At 52.4% G+C, this 15,879-nt stretch overlaps 1 long non-coding RNA gene across 1 annotated transcript in view; it reads left to right on the top strand.

The window, feature by feature from the left end:
- The window catches only part of LOC108408709 (uncharacterized), a 77,265-nt gene extending 73,696 nt beyond the window's left edge, over positions 1 to 3,569 (top strand). Inside the window, exons 4-5 of the long non-coding RNA XR_012131296.1 lie at positions 1,718 to 1,797; positions 2,769 to 3,569. This is a non-coding gene — a long non-coding RNA (uncharacterized lncRNA). The remainder of the gene's footprint in view (positions 1 to 1,717; positions 1,798 to 2,768) is intronic.
- Positions 3,570 to 15,879: the final 12,310 nt, after the last annotated feature.

Genomic DNA, 15,879 nt, shown 5'->3' with positions numbered 1-15,879 from the left:
TTCCTTCCCTCAGCCCTGGGGCACACACACTCCAGCTGGCCTGCTCACATCTTAGGTCACTTGCTCCCCAATGCTGGTGTCTGAGTTTGGAATCCCCACCCTGGGCAGTTGGGTCTTTGAGGATGGCAGCGAGTGCCCACCCCGCCTGGGGTAGGAGCTATGGGATGATTTCCATGTGCCCCAAGTGGCAAAGAAGTAGCAGAGAGGATGGCAGGGCTGGTCGGGCCATGGGACAGGCACAAGGACTATCTCCGTGGTGATCTCTTAAGCTCACACCCAGGACCCCAGCGGACAGGTGGACGCCTCAGCAAGCACCAGCTCAGACAGATAGTTCCTGAGGACCGTGCTGGGTCCCCACTGTCACCTGGAGCTAGGAGAATCCCCCGAAGAGGGGAAGGATCAGTACCAAGTCATGTGAGGTCAAGTTCCCACTACACATGCAGAAAAGGGACTCAGAAAAAATAATGAACCCAGCAGTTACTGTTCTAAGTGTTTTCAAAGGAAAATGTTTTTAATCTCAGCAATGCCAAGAAAAGATTCACAGATGAGGAAATTGAGGCACAATGTGTTCAAGGAAAGGTAGTAACTGGTTGGCCAGGCCTGTGGGCTGCTCCCTGGGGACCTGGGTCACATTAGCATCCTTTCTCCTGAGGGAGGCTCAGCTGGCAACATGGACAGCAGCCCGGTTGCCTCTCAGGGTTCAGGCAAGTCATGGGGGCTGGAGAAGGAAGTGATGGATGTCCAGCTGCCACCCACATAGGTTCAAAATCCCTGAACACACCCCCTTCCCAGCATCCCAATCTGGTGAGAAACACTTGTTACCATCCCCTTCACTGTTTGGAAATGACATTTGCAAAACAATATATCATAGCTACACATGTCATTATATAAAGGTCAGTAAATGCCCTGTAACTGTGACAGAAAGGTAAAGTCACAGGCATTCTAGTAAAATGTTATTTCCTATCTGGTGAGGTGTTTCACATGCGTGAATTTTTGGGCATGACTGCCCAGGAGCGAAGCCATCAGGTGTTCACACTAAAATGCAGGAGGACAGTGACAGTGATGGTGACAAATGCAGACTGACGTGTGTCTTACCAGGGACCTGACACCACAAGAGCCTTGGGGTGGGTGTTCTACATGGTAGATGGTGTTCTCTCAATGTCAACAGCAGACACATTCCTAAAAAAATCCAGCACAACTTAAAACTACAGGAAGAGTATAAAACAAAAAGCAACTGTGGTCACACTGTCAAGGCCTGTGTCCCTCACCCCTGCCTTCCAGTGCACGGGCTCACACCCAGCCCAGCACCCGACTTTGCTTGAATTTGCAACCCTGCCAGACTGCAGACTTCATATTGAGACTGAGGTCACTCCACTCTGAGTCTCAGTTTCCCCATCCTTGAAACAGGAATGACTGTAGCCCCACCTTGTAGAGCTGTTGCAAGGACAAAATGAGATGACGCCTCTAAAGTGCCAGGTACATGAATGCTCAATATAAGTTATCCAATTTTGTCATTGTTATTATCATTTTATAAAATTAGGGAGACAGCACAGTGTGGTGGCCAAGAGTTTAGACTCTGGAGCCTAGCTACCTGGTTTCAAATCCCTGCTTTGCTACTTCATTGCTGTGTGGCCTTGGGTGAGTCACTAACATCTCTGGTACTCAGTAAGCTCAGCAATAAACTGCACAATAATAATCACGTCCTGGGGCTTTGCAGGGTTAAGTGAGCTGATGCACCTCAAGCACCGAGGATGGAGCTGCCCACAGTAAACACATCAGTCAACAACAGCTGCATAGGTATTATCTCCATTATTTCTCAGACTGCCATCTGACCCAAGCCCCGACCTCAGCTCTGCCTCCACCAGGCTTCAGACATGGCTGCATCCAGGGGCTCCTACCATGTCACCGAGATGCTGCCTCTCTCCATCCGCCGGCCCTGCCTCCCTCTGTGTGGGTGACATTCTCGGACAGGCCTTTCCAGGTGGGGGCAAGCTGCTCACCAGCAGCTCCAGGCCTCCATCCACCAGCTCGGAAGCCTCAGTGCAAACCAGGCATCCCCTTCCAGGGAGTCCCGCAAAGCCCCGGGATGATGCTCATTGGCCAGATCTAGGTCACATGACTACCCCACGCAGATGAGGGGATTGAGCCACATGGGCTGAGAGTGGGGAGGGGGAGGCCAGGTGTCAGGGTGCACACTGGGGTGTCTGTGCCCACGGGCGGCAGCGCTGGCTCCCAGGGAGCTGTCCTGCCAGGGAAGTGGGACGTTGTGCCGCCTGTGCAACCTCCAAACCTGCCTGTCTGGTCCTCGCAGTGGTTCCAGAGCCTGATCACCCTGTAATCCACTCCTTTCTCTGCCGCAACCAGCTGCAGCGGAGCGTCTGGTTTGCCATGGGGGCTCTGATACTCTGATGGCAAAGCATCATTTTACAGATGGGAAGCCTGGGTCCCAGAAAGGGGAGATGCCTCCCCTGGGCCACACAGCTGGCAGGTGGGGAAGCAGGGGCTTGAACCCAGGGTTCAGGTAGGCAGTGTCTGCTCCAGTACGCTCTGCAGCACGTCTCCAGCAGGGCTGGGTGGGGCCAGGCCTTCAGCTAGGCTGCCAGGGCCCTGGGGACCGAGCTGGTACCGAGTTGGGGTGGCCCCTGCGGGGAGGACTTGGGCGCAGCTTGTGGTCCCTTCATATGTGGAGTCCTGTCCCAGCCAGTTTTAATGGACTCAGGGCGGGGCAGGATACACAGGTGAACTCTAATGAGCCATTGATTTTTCAGCAGGACGCCTGCTGTGGCCCAGAGCATTTCCTCCTAATGGATGGTGGAAAAGAAAATGTGACAACAGTTTCTGCCTGGCACAGGGCCACCCTGGGGTGCCTCACCCATTCCCGCTGTCTGCTCTTCTGAGGCCAGAGGTGGACCTTTCAGAGGGCATGGGTGGGGGAGGCTCTCACTCACGGTCCCAGCTCTAAGGCCCCTGGCATCACAAGGCCTGAAATCTGCTGCTTGCTCAGGCGTTCAAGGCCGTTTCTCTACATGGACAGTGGCCTCACTTGTTTGTTCAGGCCAAACCTGAGAGCCGCCCCTGGTCCTTATGCCACCTGGAATCCGAATCCCCCAGTGTGGTTTTTGTGATTTGACTCCTCTGCACACGTCCCCTGCCCGCACTTAGCCAGAACTGCTGTCACCTCTGCCTGGATCCCTGCAGACACCTCCCCACTGGCTGCCCACACCCACCACGGGGCCTCCACAGCCCACTGTCCCCAGAGCACGAGAGGAGACTTAAAACATGTCAGCTTCTTGTCACCTCTCTGCTCATTGCTCCCCACGGCGCCCCATCTAACTCAGAACAAATGACCAGGCGCGGCCCCGGCTGCAGGCCTGGGTCCCCTGCGCTCCCTTTCTCCTCCTTGCCCAGTCTCTTCATCTCCCTCCGCAACCTTCCTGTGTATGAGGGGGGCCTCTGCTTCCCCTCGCTCATTAAAACATGGCCTGGTCAGTTTCCCTCATTATTCTTACGTCATCACTAAGTTGACTTTATTGGTTATTAGTAGATGGTACTTAGTTTTGTCTGTCTCCTGTCTGCCATTTGAACCACTGAATCTTGAAGGCGTAACACAATCCCAGGTACATAGTAGGCATTTGGTAAATTTTGCCTGAATAAATGAGTTGATGAATTATACAGTGTGTGTAGACATACACATCCATGCACATGCACGCGCGCGCGCGCACACACACACACACACACACACACACACATGCTTTTCCTGACAGTGGGAATGTTTTGTCCAATCACTTGACACAGTTCCCTGGGAGGAGCTCTAAATGGAGCTACCACGGCGCCAGCGCCCACCCTCAACGTCCCGCCAACACATTCCAAGTTAAAACAAGGTATTTACTGAGACTCTCCTGCCCCTGGGCGCAGGGCATCATCACACCTCTGCCGGTGTAGGCACCGCCCTTCACATTTCTCTGCTCCCAGAGTAGCCGGGGAAGACTGCTGAGAGACATCCCGGAATGACACCTGAAGATCAGAGGGCTGGGGGACGCCTACAGCACATCTTCGGAGGGAGGGACCGCCCGGGAGGGACACCTCCCCATCCCCCCACTTTCCATGACGGCAACTGTCACTTGGTTTCCCCGGGGAAGCTCTGCCCACATCTCTTCTGGCTCCTGGGGCCCCACCTGCCCTTCAGGGCCCAGCTGTCGGGCCTCTGCCCTGAGGTCTGCTCTGCACTTCCAGGTGCACAGACCGGACAGGTCTCTGAGCCCAAGGCAGCCCTGCCACCCACACACCAGGGGTCATTTCCACCTGATGTCCTCCCTAGGCCCTGTGCCTGCTCTTGGGCACTGCCCCCTCCTGGGGTCATCGGAGCGCTGCTCACGGCCCCCACAGCCCCAAGGTTCCCCAACCAAGGGCATAGTATCAAATAAGTCACACATAGGACCATGTGATGTCATGATATGCCCTAAAAGTGAAGCTACAACTTTGGACCTCTGAAAATATTGAAAAGTAATGAAATTACACCCCAAGTCTTATAAAACATTCATTGTATCAAGGGTCCCTTGTATAATAAAAATATACACATCTACATTAAAAAGATAACTCTTTAGGACCACAAATATGACACAGAATTAACATATAGGTGGAACAGACATTCAATCTTTTATTTGCCTGGGTAAATGCTTGTCTTTCTAGAGTTTGGGAGGCTGTTTTGAAATAATTTATCTGGCCCAAGATGGTGACAAAAGCTGATTTAAAGCCTGGGCTTTGGAGTAAGTCAGGGTGCACAGAGGGTCAGTCCAGGTTGGATTGTAAGGGCTGTATGACCTCGGGAAAAACATCAGACCCTCTGCTCTTCGGGTTTCTTATCTGTGCCCTGGATATAGTAATAGGACCCTTCTTCACGGGGTTGCCCTGAGGATGCTGACAGGGCTCCTGGTTAACTGGTTAGTGCTCATGAGCTCAAAGACTTTGTGGTTAACTTGGCTACATGGCCCACTCCAGGGAGAGCCACCCCCTACACCCTGGCACTGCTGAACTCCCAGGGAGAGATGCCCTGGCAGATTTTCATAAATAGCTAAAGCAATAAAACTATGCATATATATATATATACACACACATACATACATGCATATGGTGATTATACAATGGGCTCTAACATCATAAAACTTACACAGACCAGATAAAAAATATAACTCTCTCTAGCCCATAAATCTGACCTGCAATTTGCTCATGAGCTAAAGAAGACATTAAACATTACATTAACGCTCATTTGTTGGGCCTTTAAGAATTTAGAACAAGGTCCCCATAGACATGTCTGTTGCCCCACTTTGATCTGCTTTTCTGGAATGTGGGATTCACACCCGCCCCCCGAGGAAGTGCTTTCCATCTGCTCGGGACTCCAGGGGATTCACCCACTCCATATGTATTTACGGAGCACCCACACTGTGCCAAGCAAGGTTCTAGGCACGGGGGTGAGACACTAAACAACAATGAATCAGATAAAATCCCCGATCTCTTGGAGCTTGCAGTCTGACCAGGAGAGATGAAGACCAGAGGACAGAAGAAAGGGTGGGGGTTTGGGAGAGAGAGGAGAAACAAACTGTGGTGTGTGGGGGGTTTGCTGACTCAATGTCTCATTGGAGCGTCAAGGCAACCCATTAGGTGCAAGCACAGGTACATTCCTCATTTTACAGATGTGGAGACTGAGGCCTTGGGAAAAGACACCCAACTAGGAAGGGGTGGATGCAGGAGGCATGAGTGGAACCCAGGTCCATTTGGATTCAAAGGCTCTCATAGCTTTGGGATGAATGAATGAATTCCAGAGTGAAAGAATGAGTGGCTACGTAAGCAAATACACACCACTGCAAGGTCCCTGCAAGCAAGGTTCCCGTGAGGGCTTTTCAAAACCCAGGGAGGGCCCAGGCATCTCTGCCTCCTCTTCCCTGCTTTGCGATTCCCGAGAATGGTTCAGGATCAAGACTGAGACCCCTCACCTGCACCTCCCAGGCGGCTCCCCGAGGCAGTGGGCCTGGACTATGCAGGCAGCCCCCTAACCACCCTGCCTGGTTCTGCCCTCCCTGCACAGCCATTCTCCAGGTGCAGCCAGAGGAATCCTGGGAAGTCCAGGTCAGGCCCTGCCTCCCCTGCTCAGAGCCTTCCATGGCTGCCTGCTCCCTCGGGACAAGAGCCAAAGTCCCTACAAGGGGATGTGCTGCCCCCTCACCTGCCTCCCTGACCCCATCTCCCAGCTCCTCCCCGCGCCCCCACCTCGCTCCCTCTGTGGCAGCGAAGCTTCCTGGGACACACCAGCCACACTCCCCCTCTGGACCAGGTAGGTGTCCTTGCTCCTCCCACTTCCTGGAAAGTTCTTCCCCAGTGTCCCCAGCTACCTCTGGTCTTGCTTACATGCCTCCCCCTCTGTGAAGCCCACCTCCTCACTGCAGCCTCACCCCCTCCTGTCCTTTACTTTCTCTACAGCACCTGTAGCCATCTGACGTTTGTCTTCTGTATCTCCACCTCTGTTCATCTCCCCCTCAAATGGAATGTCAGCTCAAGAGGGCAGGGATTGCTTTTTTCAGGTCTGCCTGTAGTACCCCTGCCTGGAATTGCTTTCATACCAATTAAAACAAAAATCAAACATCAAAACCAAAAACCTTTACTCAGCGCATTCTCCCCAGGCATGATAACTGCCTCTGTCCTACCAAGCCTCGTCCTGCCAACCTGGCCCAGGCCAGGCCTTTGCTGGTGGCTCCTGTTCTCATTTCTTTTTGTTTCATCTAATGTCTATGAAATCATTTCTCTAAACAATTCACCCATACATGATGCTTAGTCCCCAGTTGGAAACTGAAAATTCCGTAAAACAACAGATCGCTTCTAAATCTCATCTGGTTGCCAGAGTACCAACAACAATGACCGGAAAGCAGGGGGTTTTGTCTGTCTTGCTGCGTGATTCTGTTCTCTCAGCATAGAGAACAGTGGCTGGTGTACAGTGGATGCTCCTTAAATGTTTGAGTTTGAATGGATGTGAAGGGATAAACAGGTGAGGAGAGTGACTCAGGCCTGGGAGAGACATCACATTTGAACTGAGACATGAAGAATGAGGAAAAGCCGCCAGGAAAAGATGCGCAGAAATAGCAAGTTCAAAGGGCCTGGGGCATGAACAAGCTTGGTGAGCTAGAGGAGAAGCACGGAGGTCAGTGTAGCTGCTGTAGAATGAGCTGAGGGGGAGTGGAGTGAGATGAGCCTGAGAGGTCACAGCCCAGACCATGTTGGAGGCAATGATAGGGAGTATGAATTTTATTCTAAGAGTAATAGGGACCCACTGAAGGTTTCAGAGCAGAAGAGTGACATGATTTGGTTTATATTTAAAAAATCTCATTCTGTGACCCCAGGGTGTGGACATGGTTGGGGGAGGCCAGAGTGGACACCAGAGACCAGGCTGTTATAATTATCTATGGGTGCCACGAGGGATGATGGGGCTCAGCCTAAGGAGGCATGTGGAGGGTTCAGGCACTCTTTGGAGACAGACTCAGTGTTCTACCTTGGCTGTGTAGAGTCCACATGAAGGTTTGGGAACAAAGTCTCTGCTTATAGTGAGCTGTGTCTGTGTCTGGAAATTCTCTTGTTCCCTGCACACATTCACATGGGGACATTGTGGGAAAGAGAGGTGGCTAGACAAGGGCCTTGTCCAAAATGCCATCGTGACACAATCCTAATAGCCCCCAAATTCTACCTTCTCCAGAAACTTCCAGTGGGGTCTTCATCCCTGGGCTTCCCCACTGGCCTTCCCTTCTCGGAGGACAGCCTCCAGTGGAGTCTGCACGCAACCATAAAGCTCATGTTGGTTTGGCTAATAGATATAAATGACTTGCCTTTCATAGCTGAGCATTGGTGCTGAGCACGTCCACATTAATTGGGTTGGAGAAGGAAAATTAAGTGCTTCAATTTCCCATTTTTCAAGATGAAAAATGGGAAAGGAGAAAATCACTCAGCTGAGAAAGAAGAGCTGTGAGTAGCTGAAACCCCCTTTGGGGAGGGAGCAGAGGCTGGTGGGGGGCAGGCAGATGCTGGACTTCTGGGTGGCGGCCCTGGAGAGAGGAAGGATGGCCATGAGGTCAGAGCCCACCAGCGCCTTGAGCAGCCCTTTATATACATGAAGCATTTAAAAGAGACAAAGTGCTTTATAAAGGCAGGGCTCACCCAGTGTTCATGGCTGCCTGTGCAGAACCATACGGTACTGCAACCCTTACCCCCTAGGTCAGACAGATGAGGTCAGAGTTGAAAGGGCAGGACCCAACTCCAAGAGATGTAAGCAAAAAGGGAATGAATGGGCTTATCCAACTGACAAGGCCCGAGGGTGGTGTGGGCCTCAGGTATGGCTGCATCCAGGGGCTAGTCAGTTTCTCCCCACCCTGTAGCACCATTCTCTTCCTCTTCCCTCACAGGGGGAGATGCCACCTGCCTGTGTAGTAACCCATGAGGGAAGACCTTCTCTCCCTGGTGGCACTTGTGGACTTCTCAGGACCCACCTGATTGGGCCAACTAGGTCACATGCTGATCTCCCCCCAGAGAGACCGAAACACTGAGGTCAAGGTGGTGGGATTTGCTCGTGGCCAGGGCTACCCTGCAGTGCCTTGGTGTCAGTTGGAAAAAGTGCCCCTTCCTCTTGGGAGAAGCAGCCCTGTGCTGGGACACAGGCTTAATGGGCAACACCTCCACCCCTTGTGTAGGTAAACCTGCCCAGCTGTATGCAGTGGCCCCAGATATGCTGACTGCCAGGCCTGGATGATGCACCTTGCATGGAGCAGGGGTCCGTGGCTCCACACCACCCATAGCCCTTGAATCAAGATAGGGAACAGAGGATCCCTAAAAGACAATCTGAGCACTGTGCCCAGACAGGAAAGTTCACACACTTAACATATTTGTATAAAGTGACCACTATGTGCCAGATACTGTGCTGGGTACTGGAGACACAGTAGTGAAGAAGAATGGCAAAATTCCTCCTGAAGCTTGTATCCCAGCAGGGGAGACAGACAACAAATGAATTAATGATGAACTATATAATAATCATATGATGAGAGTGCTATGGGGAAAAATCAAGCAGGACAGGAGAACAGGTGTTCCATGTCAGATGGGGCAGCCAGGAAAGGCCTCACTGATGAGGGGATATTTGGGTAAAAATTCGAAGAGGTGAGTCATGAGGATCCCTCAAGGAAGACAATTTCGAGAAAAAGAAAAAGATTTGCAAAGGCCTGGGACCAAAAATGAGTCGGCCTGAGCCCACTGTGGCTGGGCAGATCCCGCAGGACCTCGGCGGGTACTGCAAGAAATTTGTTTTTTGTTCTGCATGAGATGAAAAGCCACTGAGGGTTTTGAGCAGATGAGAGACATGATATGACCTAACAGGTTCTAACAGGATGGCTCAGAGTGCTGTGAGAACAGTCTGCCAGGGGGGTGAGGGGTGGGAAGGAGGGAAGAAGCAGGTAGAAATGGGGAGACCAGTAGGGGTGCTGTGATAGCCCAGGAGAAAGTGAAACGGATGGTGCCTTGGATGCAGCAAATGCAATGCTGGTGATGAGAAGCAGTTGGATTTTGAATGTAACCCGGAAGCAGGGCCGGAAGTATTTGTATCCCAAGTGAGCAAAAAAGCAAATGCCCCCTGTAGGTGGTGAACTAACTAGATACTGAGTCAAAAGCAGGCAATCTGTTCAAATGTAATACCTGTCTCCTTGCTCACGTCCCTCAGGTCTCACCCTTTTCAGGAAGCTGTTGCTGACGCTCCTTGTTCTAAACACCCCTGGCTGGGCCTGGCTGAGCCCACTGGGCAGGACCTGTGAGATCCATGGAAGGAGGGGCTGTGAGCAGGTGCTGGGCTCCCATGGTACTCGGGGCCCAGGGCCGTTCTTGCGGGCGTGGGAGGGACCTGGAGTCAGCCCTGCCCTTTCTGGAAAAGCCCCTCAGCATGCCTGGTCCCCAGACACCAAAAACAACTTTCCTGAAGAAGCCCCCCTTCCCTGGTTTACCTGGTCCCGCTACTTACATGTCCCAAGAGCAAACTGTGACTCCATTTGTCGGGATTCTTCTGGTTGCAAGTGACAGAACTCCATTCAAAGAGGCTTAAATGAAAAAAAGAAAATTTACCAGCTCATGCAATTAAAAGGCAGTGTGCAATTAAACCCAGCTGGATCCAGGGACTCCAACAATTTAACCATGACTCAGCCTCTCTCCATCTCTGGGCTCTGCCTTCCTCTGGGCTGGCTTCACTCACCACTCACCAACAGGCTGTCCCCATGGGGTGACCAGGACGACACCAGCACCTCCCAGCTTCTGTCCCACCCACCCTAGAAGCCCCAATGCAGAATCTCTTCCCACCAGATCCAGCGGAAGTCCAAGGGAGGCTCTCATTGGCCCACTTCAGGTCACATGTCCATCCCAAAGCCAATCAGGGATGAAGAGGATGGATGGCTTGCTTGGCCACACCTGGGTCACAGCTCACCCCTGGTGTTGGGGGTTGGGGTAAGCACCACTTCCTAGTCCACACAGTGGACTCAGTGTGAGGAAGGGCTGTGTCCACAGTGCGAAATCAGAGGTGGACAGGGATGGACACAGAGAGACAGAAATCAAGGATGTCTGCAGTGCCTTGTCCCAGAGCAGGAGAGTAAGTCTGACAGGTGGATGTGCCTTAGCCACGGTCCCGAAGCTCCAACCAGCCAGAGGACAGTTTTCAGCCCAGGCTTCACAAGCAGCTCCTGGGGGAGTGGCGTTTCCAATCTTTTCCACCCAAACACCCATGCAGTTTGCAGGAGGCCGTGGGTCATGGCTGGAGGCCTCTTTCCAGAACCATACCCCTTGTCTCCATAGGGCAAGCCTCATATGTGCACCCTGAAAAGTAGCCTGTGAAATATGAGCATCCCCAGTTAGCCCTTCTCTCCCCCACTGCCTTCCATGGGGCTGCTGACCCCCACTGGGGCTGCACCCCCCAGCTTGGAAAATACAAATGAGCAGCATCTACTGCAGACTCATCCATCAGGCTGCTTTCCTCCACTGACAGAGAGGACCTGCAGTGACACAGTGGGAGAGGACGGGGAGGAGAGCCACAGGGCTGAGAGGTGTGGGGAGGAGGGAAAGGAGAAGGGAAGGGAGGGAGGCTGCCAGGAGGATGGAAGCTTCCCTCAGAGCTCTGTGGGGGCCCTGGGGTCCCCTCCACCATGCCTGGGAGCAAACCCACACCTCGTCCCCCAATGCGCATGTGTGTCTACACAAGCACACACCCACAGGGACACTGGTAGCTATACACATGTTAGCACATATCCACGTGTTTGCAAAGCCTATCTACCACACAAGTATGTGCCTGCATACACATACACCCTCCACGAATGCACACATCCATGGAGCCATGTACACACACACACACATGCACATATTGTTGGATGCACAATGCCCTACTGCATCCATGCAACCTCACATATAGGGGTTGAATCACCCATTCAGAGGCCAGACTACCTGGGTCCAAATCCCAGCCCCAAAGTTTGTGATTTGGGTCGCCTGATTTAACACCTCCATTTTTTCAGACCTAAGAATCTATCTCAGATAAAGCTGTCATGAGGATTACATGAGCTAATACACAGAGTGCTTAGAGGAATGTCTGGCTAACTGGCACTTAACAAATCTTAGCCAGAAACACACAGTCCTCTGCACATTTCCACATACTCCCTTCCACATGCACATGCCTGTGTGTGCACCTACATGCAGGCACCTGCCTCAGAACTGGCCTGTGCACCACACACACAGAGCACCTACACGTGTGTGTATATGCAGGCACATACTTATGCACATATATGGTTAGCCCAGTGCACACTTGCACCAGTGGACATCACTTGTGCAAATCAGCAGCCCATACCCACAGATGTGTACAGCTGTGTATACACATGTACCATGTGCATCCACACAGACATGCACCCTACGCACATGTGTAACATGCACACAAATGTGAACACACGTTCCCTAGATGCATCTACTCATGCATACCATACATGTCCCCCACATGTACCATTTGTTACCATATGAACATGCTTCCCCCATGCACACATGTATCCATGCATACCATACATGCACCCCACCCATGCACACACACATCCCTCCTCTTTCCAGTGAAGGAATCCCTCCATCCCTTTCCTCTTAGATCCAACCTGGTGCCCAGCAGGCCTGAGCCTCACCAGGAGCCCAGGAGAAGGAGGTGGCTGCCCCTAGCTGGGCTCATTAGGAACAGGGTCCACTCGCCTCACCCGACTCCCATCATTCTGTGGAACTTTCTGGGAAGTTCTTTTGTGGACTCACAGAGCCACAGATCAGTTGTGTTGGAAGGGCCCTTACCTGATCAAGTTTCAGCTTGTAAAGATGAGAAGACTAAGCCCCAGGAAGGGACACCCACTTGTCCACAGTTGCCCAAGGGCCCATTGCCAACACCAGAAGCCAGTGCCCACAGCCCATGTGGTAACCACTGGGCTAGTCCACAGCAGGTGCATGGCGAAATTTTGTGGCTTGAACATCAGAGTAATTAGCAGGAGGTGCTTTCATTCCCCATGTTGCAGGTGAGTAAACTGAGGCCCTGAGAGGCTGAGTGGCTCTCACTCACCTACCTAGGACTCCAACCTGGGCCTCTTGACTCCAAACTCCATTCCCTTCTATTTGGAGGAAGCGTGTCAGGCTGCCTAGCTGGATATCTGGGGGTGGGGCGGGTGGCCAAGGCAGGGCAGGTGATGGGGTGAGAGGCCAGGGGCATCCCCAGGCCTGGGAATTATGCTGGGAGATGGCCATTCCAGCAGTGCCACAGCTGACAGCACCATGGAGGTGCACACCCAGGCCCAGGAGCCTGAATGAGAGCAAATACTGCTGGCAGGGCCTCCCTCGGGCAGGGGGTGGGGTGCTGGGACCTACTGCAAGCCAAAGGGCTGGGGTGGTTTAGCAAGTACACATGCGCTGGGTGTGCGGGTGTGCGCATGTGCAGGGCATGAACTGGCTGGCGTGGGCCTCCTGTTTGCTGTTTTTGTGTATAGGGAATATAAATCCTTCACGATCACGGTGACAGGGATGATAGGGGGCGCCTGATGTTGAGATGCTTTATCGCTCCCCGCAGACCAGTCCCTGTGGCGTCTACTTCTCCAGACCTGCACCATCTCCGAGGCTGACGAAACGCTACCAGCTAGATGCGGCCAAGGCCTCCCCCTCGGGACAGATGATTAGCTCTCCTTCAGGATTCACTGGCCTGGTCTACCCTCCCTCCTCCCTGATCAAGGAAGGTTCCTGTCTCCTGTACCCCCTTCCTGCCTCTGTCTCCTCCTCAGCCACATTCTCACTCAAAATGGACCACCTCGAGAGATGAAGCTCAACAGCTCCAAAGAAGTCTACTTGGCAAACAGGTCTGGAGTCCTCCCGCTCATATTCATTTTAATAATGATGATGACAATAAAATAGCTATCATTTCTTGAGCAATTACCACACACTAGGCACTACTGTAAAACACAGGGTCTCACTCAACCCCCAAAGCCCGATTCAGTAGTTATCATCACTTCCCACCTTTGCAGATGAGGAAACTGAGGCACAAGATGGACAGTGAGTGACCCAGGTCGTGAGTGGTGGAGGCAGGATTTGAACTCAGGCAGACCAACTCCAGTGTAAAATTATCTTCAAATTATTGTGCAAGGACACCTGCTCCCTGAGAGGCCTGTCCCACATCGGTCACCAGTTCTGCGCCTCGAGGTCGGCTCAGGTCTCCTCCCAGACCTTCCTGATAAAAGTGATGGGTGGCTCCCAGGCCCACTGGGTCCCGCCACCAAGACCCTCACCCCGGCTCAAGCCCTTTTACCATCTCCTTGGTTCCCTGGGCTTCATGCTGTGACAGGTTGTTTGTTTTTCAGAAGTGGCTATTAGATATAAAAGTACAAAGAATTAGAATAAATGCACCATATCAACTTCCCAGAATGGACAACTGTTAGCATTTTATCCTGCTTGCGCCTTGAATTCTCTTTTAATGAAGGCAATGAAAATCAAAAATCTCTTTTATCTCCTATAGTGTCCCATTCCCTTACCTGTGAGACAATAATTAGGAATTTAGTAGACTTTATTTTTTAGAGCAACTTTTAGGTTCACAGCAAAACTGAGCAGTAGGCACAGAGATTTCCCAGAAGCCCACTGTCCCCACGCGGGTGAGCCTCGCTACTAGCAGCATTCCCCAGCACAGTGGTGCATTTTCTTCAATCCCTGAACCTATGTAGACACATCATTACCACCCTGAGTTCATAATTGACATTAGGATCCACTCTTGGGCTGTGCATTCTGTGGGTTTGGACCATATAGAATGGCCTGTATCTACCAGTATAGAGTCATTCAGAGTAGTTTCACTGCTCTAGAAATCCTACATGCTCTTCCTGGTCACACTGCCCGCCTCCTTGGACAAGTGGTTTTAATGAAATATCGCCTATGTTTTCCACTGAGCACCATCCTAGCTCTCAGTTTGTCCTTTGCACCTGGGCCAAGGCCCTTCCCCCCCCATCATCTCGTGCCCTTGTCATCAACTGTGGTGGGGACGCCTGCAGGAGGAGCAAGTTCAGGGTGGGGAATATCAGGGCTCAGTCTGGGACATGACATGTCCGAGGTGCCCATAGACTTCCAAGTGGGGATGTCCAGTAGCAGCTGGAGACTCACATCTGGAGATTCAGAGAGAACAGCAGGTATATGGAGTTTGGGGACCAACACCTCCTAAACTCCGTGTCCCTGGCAGTCATGCAGTGGGAAGGGCGGGGGCTTGTACTGTTTAATCCTCACTCTCTCCGGAAACTTCCCTGGGGCCCAGCAGGAGGGCTCCGCTCCCCTCCCCTCCTCAGCCCACTGTTGGTATTTACTCTTACACGCACGCACGGTCTGAGTGCTAACTGCACAGCTTGTGAGATACGCTAACAAAACTGCTATGTCATCACATTAGCAGCTTTCCCGCTGAGATGCTCCCCTCTTCCTCCGGGGGTGGCAAGCACCCAAACACAGCCCCTTTAATCAGGCTGTTAAAACAGCTAATTACATTCTTCAGACAAGGTGAGAGGCTTCCTGAGGCTTCCACCCACTCAAAATTGCTAATACAGGTCCCAGAAGGGTCTCCCTGCCAGGCTGGTCTAGATGCTCTGAGAGACTTTCAAGATCAGCCAGGTTTCCCACCCACCACTGGGTAGAAGGGGAGCCTGATGTCCAGAGAGGGGCTGACTGCTCCCATTTTGCAGATAAGAAAAGGGTAAGTGATGATGTGCCCAAGTTAGCTCAGGGCTGGTGGCCAGGGACCAAGCCTCCCATCTCCCACACCGGGGCTCCTGCAAGGGCCTGTCTCACCTCTTCCCAGGTGGAAATATCTTTCTCTCCAATATGGTGGATCAAATGGGGACAGGACTCTGTGTGTGACCACTGGTGCTTAGAGAAGGGGGCTTGCCTCTTGCCTCTATGCACAGAATCCACGCACCCTCCCACCCCTCCCAGGTCCCGCTTCAGGAGGCTCACCTGCTTCCACGGCTCTCCCAGGATGCCGTGGTCTATGCCTCCCAGGCTAACACTTAACTTTCCCACTGTCCAGTCTCCTTAGCCATTACTTTTTCTGTGTGATTCAGTGGAGCTGGCCACACACTCTTGGTGCATGGGGTTGACTATAGTCCTGGCTTGGCCACTCTTTAGCCATGGTGACTGGTCAGGTACGTACATGTGCCCAAGATGTTCCCCAATGGAAACATCCTGGGATGCCCGCTAAAACAAGAGGGAAGGAGAGGCGCTCCTTTCTCTGGTTCACCAGCTCTGTGGCAGTAAAGAAAGCCTGGAGCACATGGGGAACTGCTTGGGAAACCAGCT

This window comes from Manis javanica, chromosome 5, assembly GCF_040802235.1.
Source record: "Manis javanica isolate MJ-LG chromosome 5, MJ_LKY, whole genome shotgun sequence".
NCBI classification, from domain to species: Eukaryota; Metazoa; Chordata; class Mammalia; order Pholidota; family Manidae; genus Manis; species Manis javanica.
This window is presented reverse-complemented; position numbering and strand designations above follow the sequence as displayed.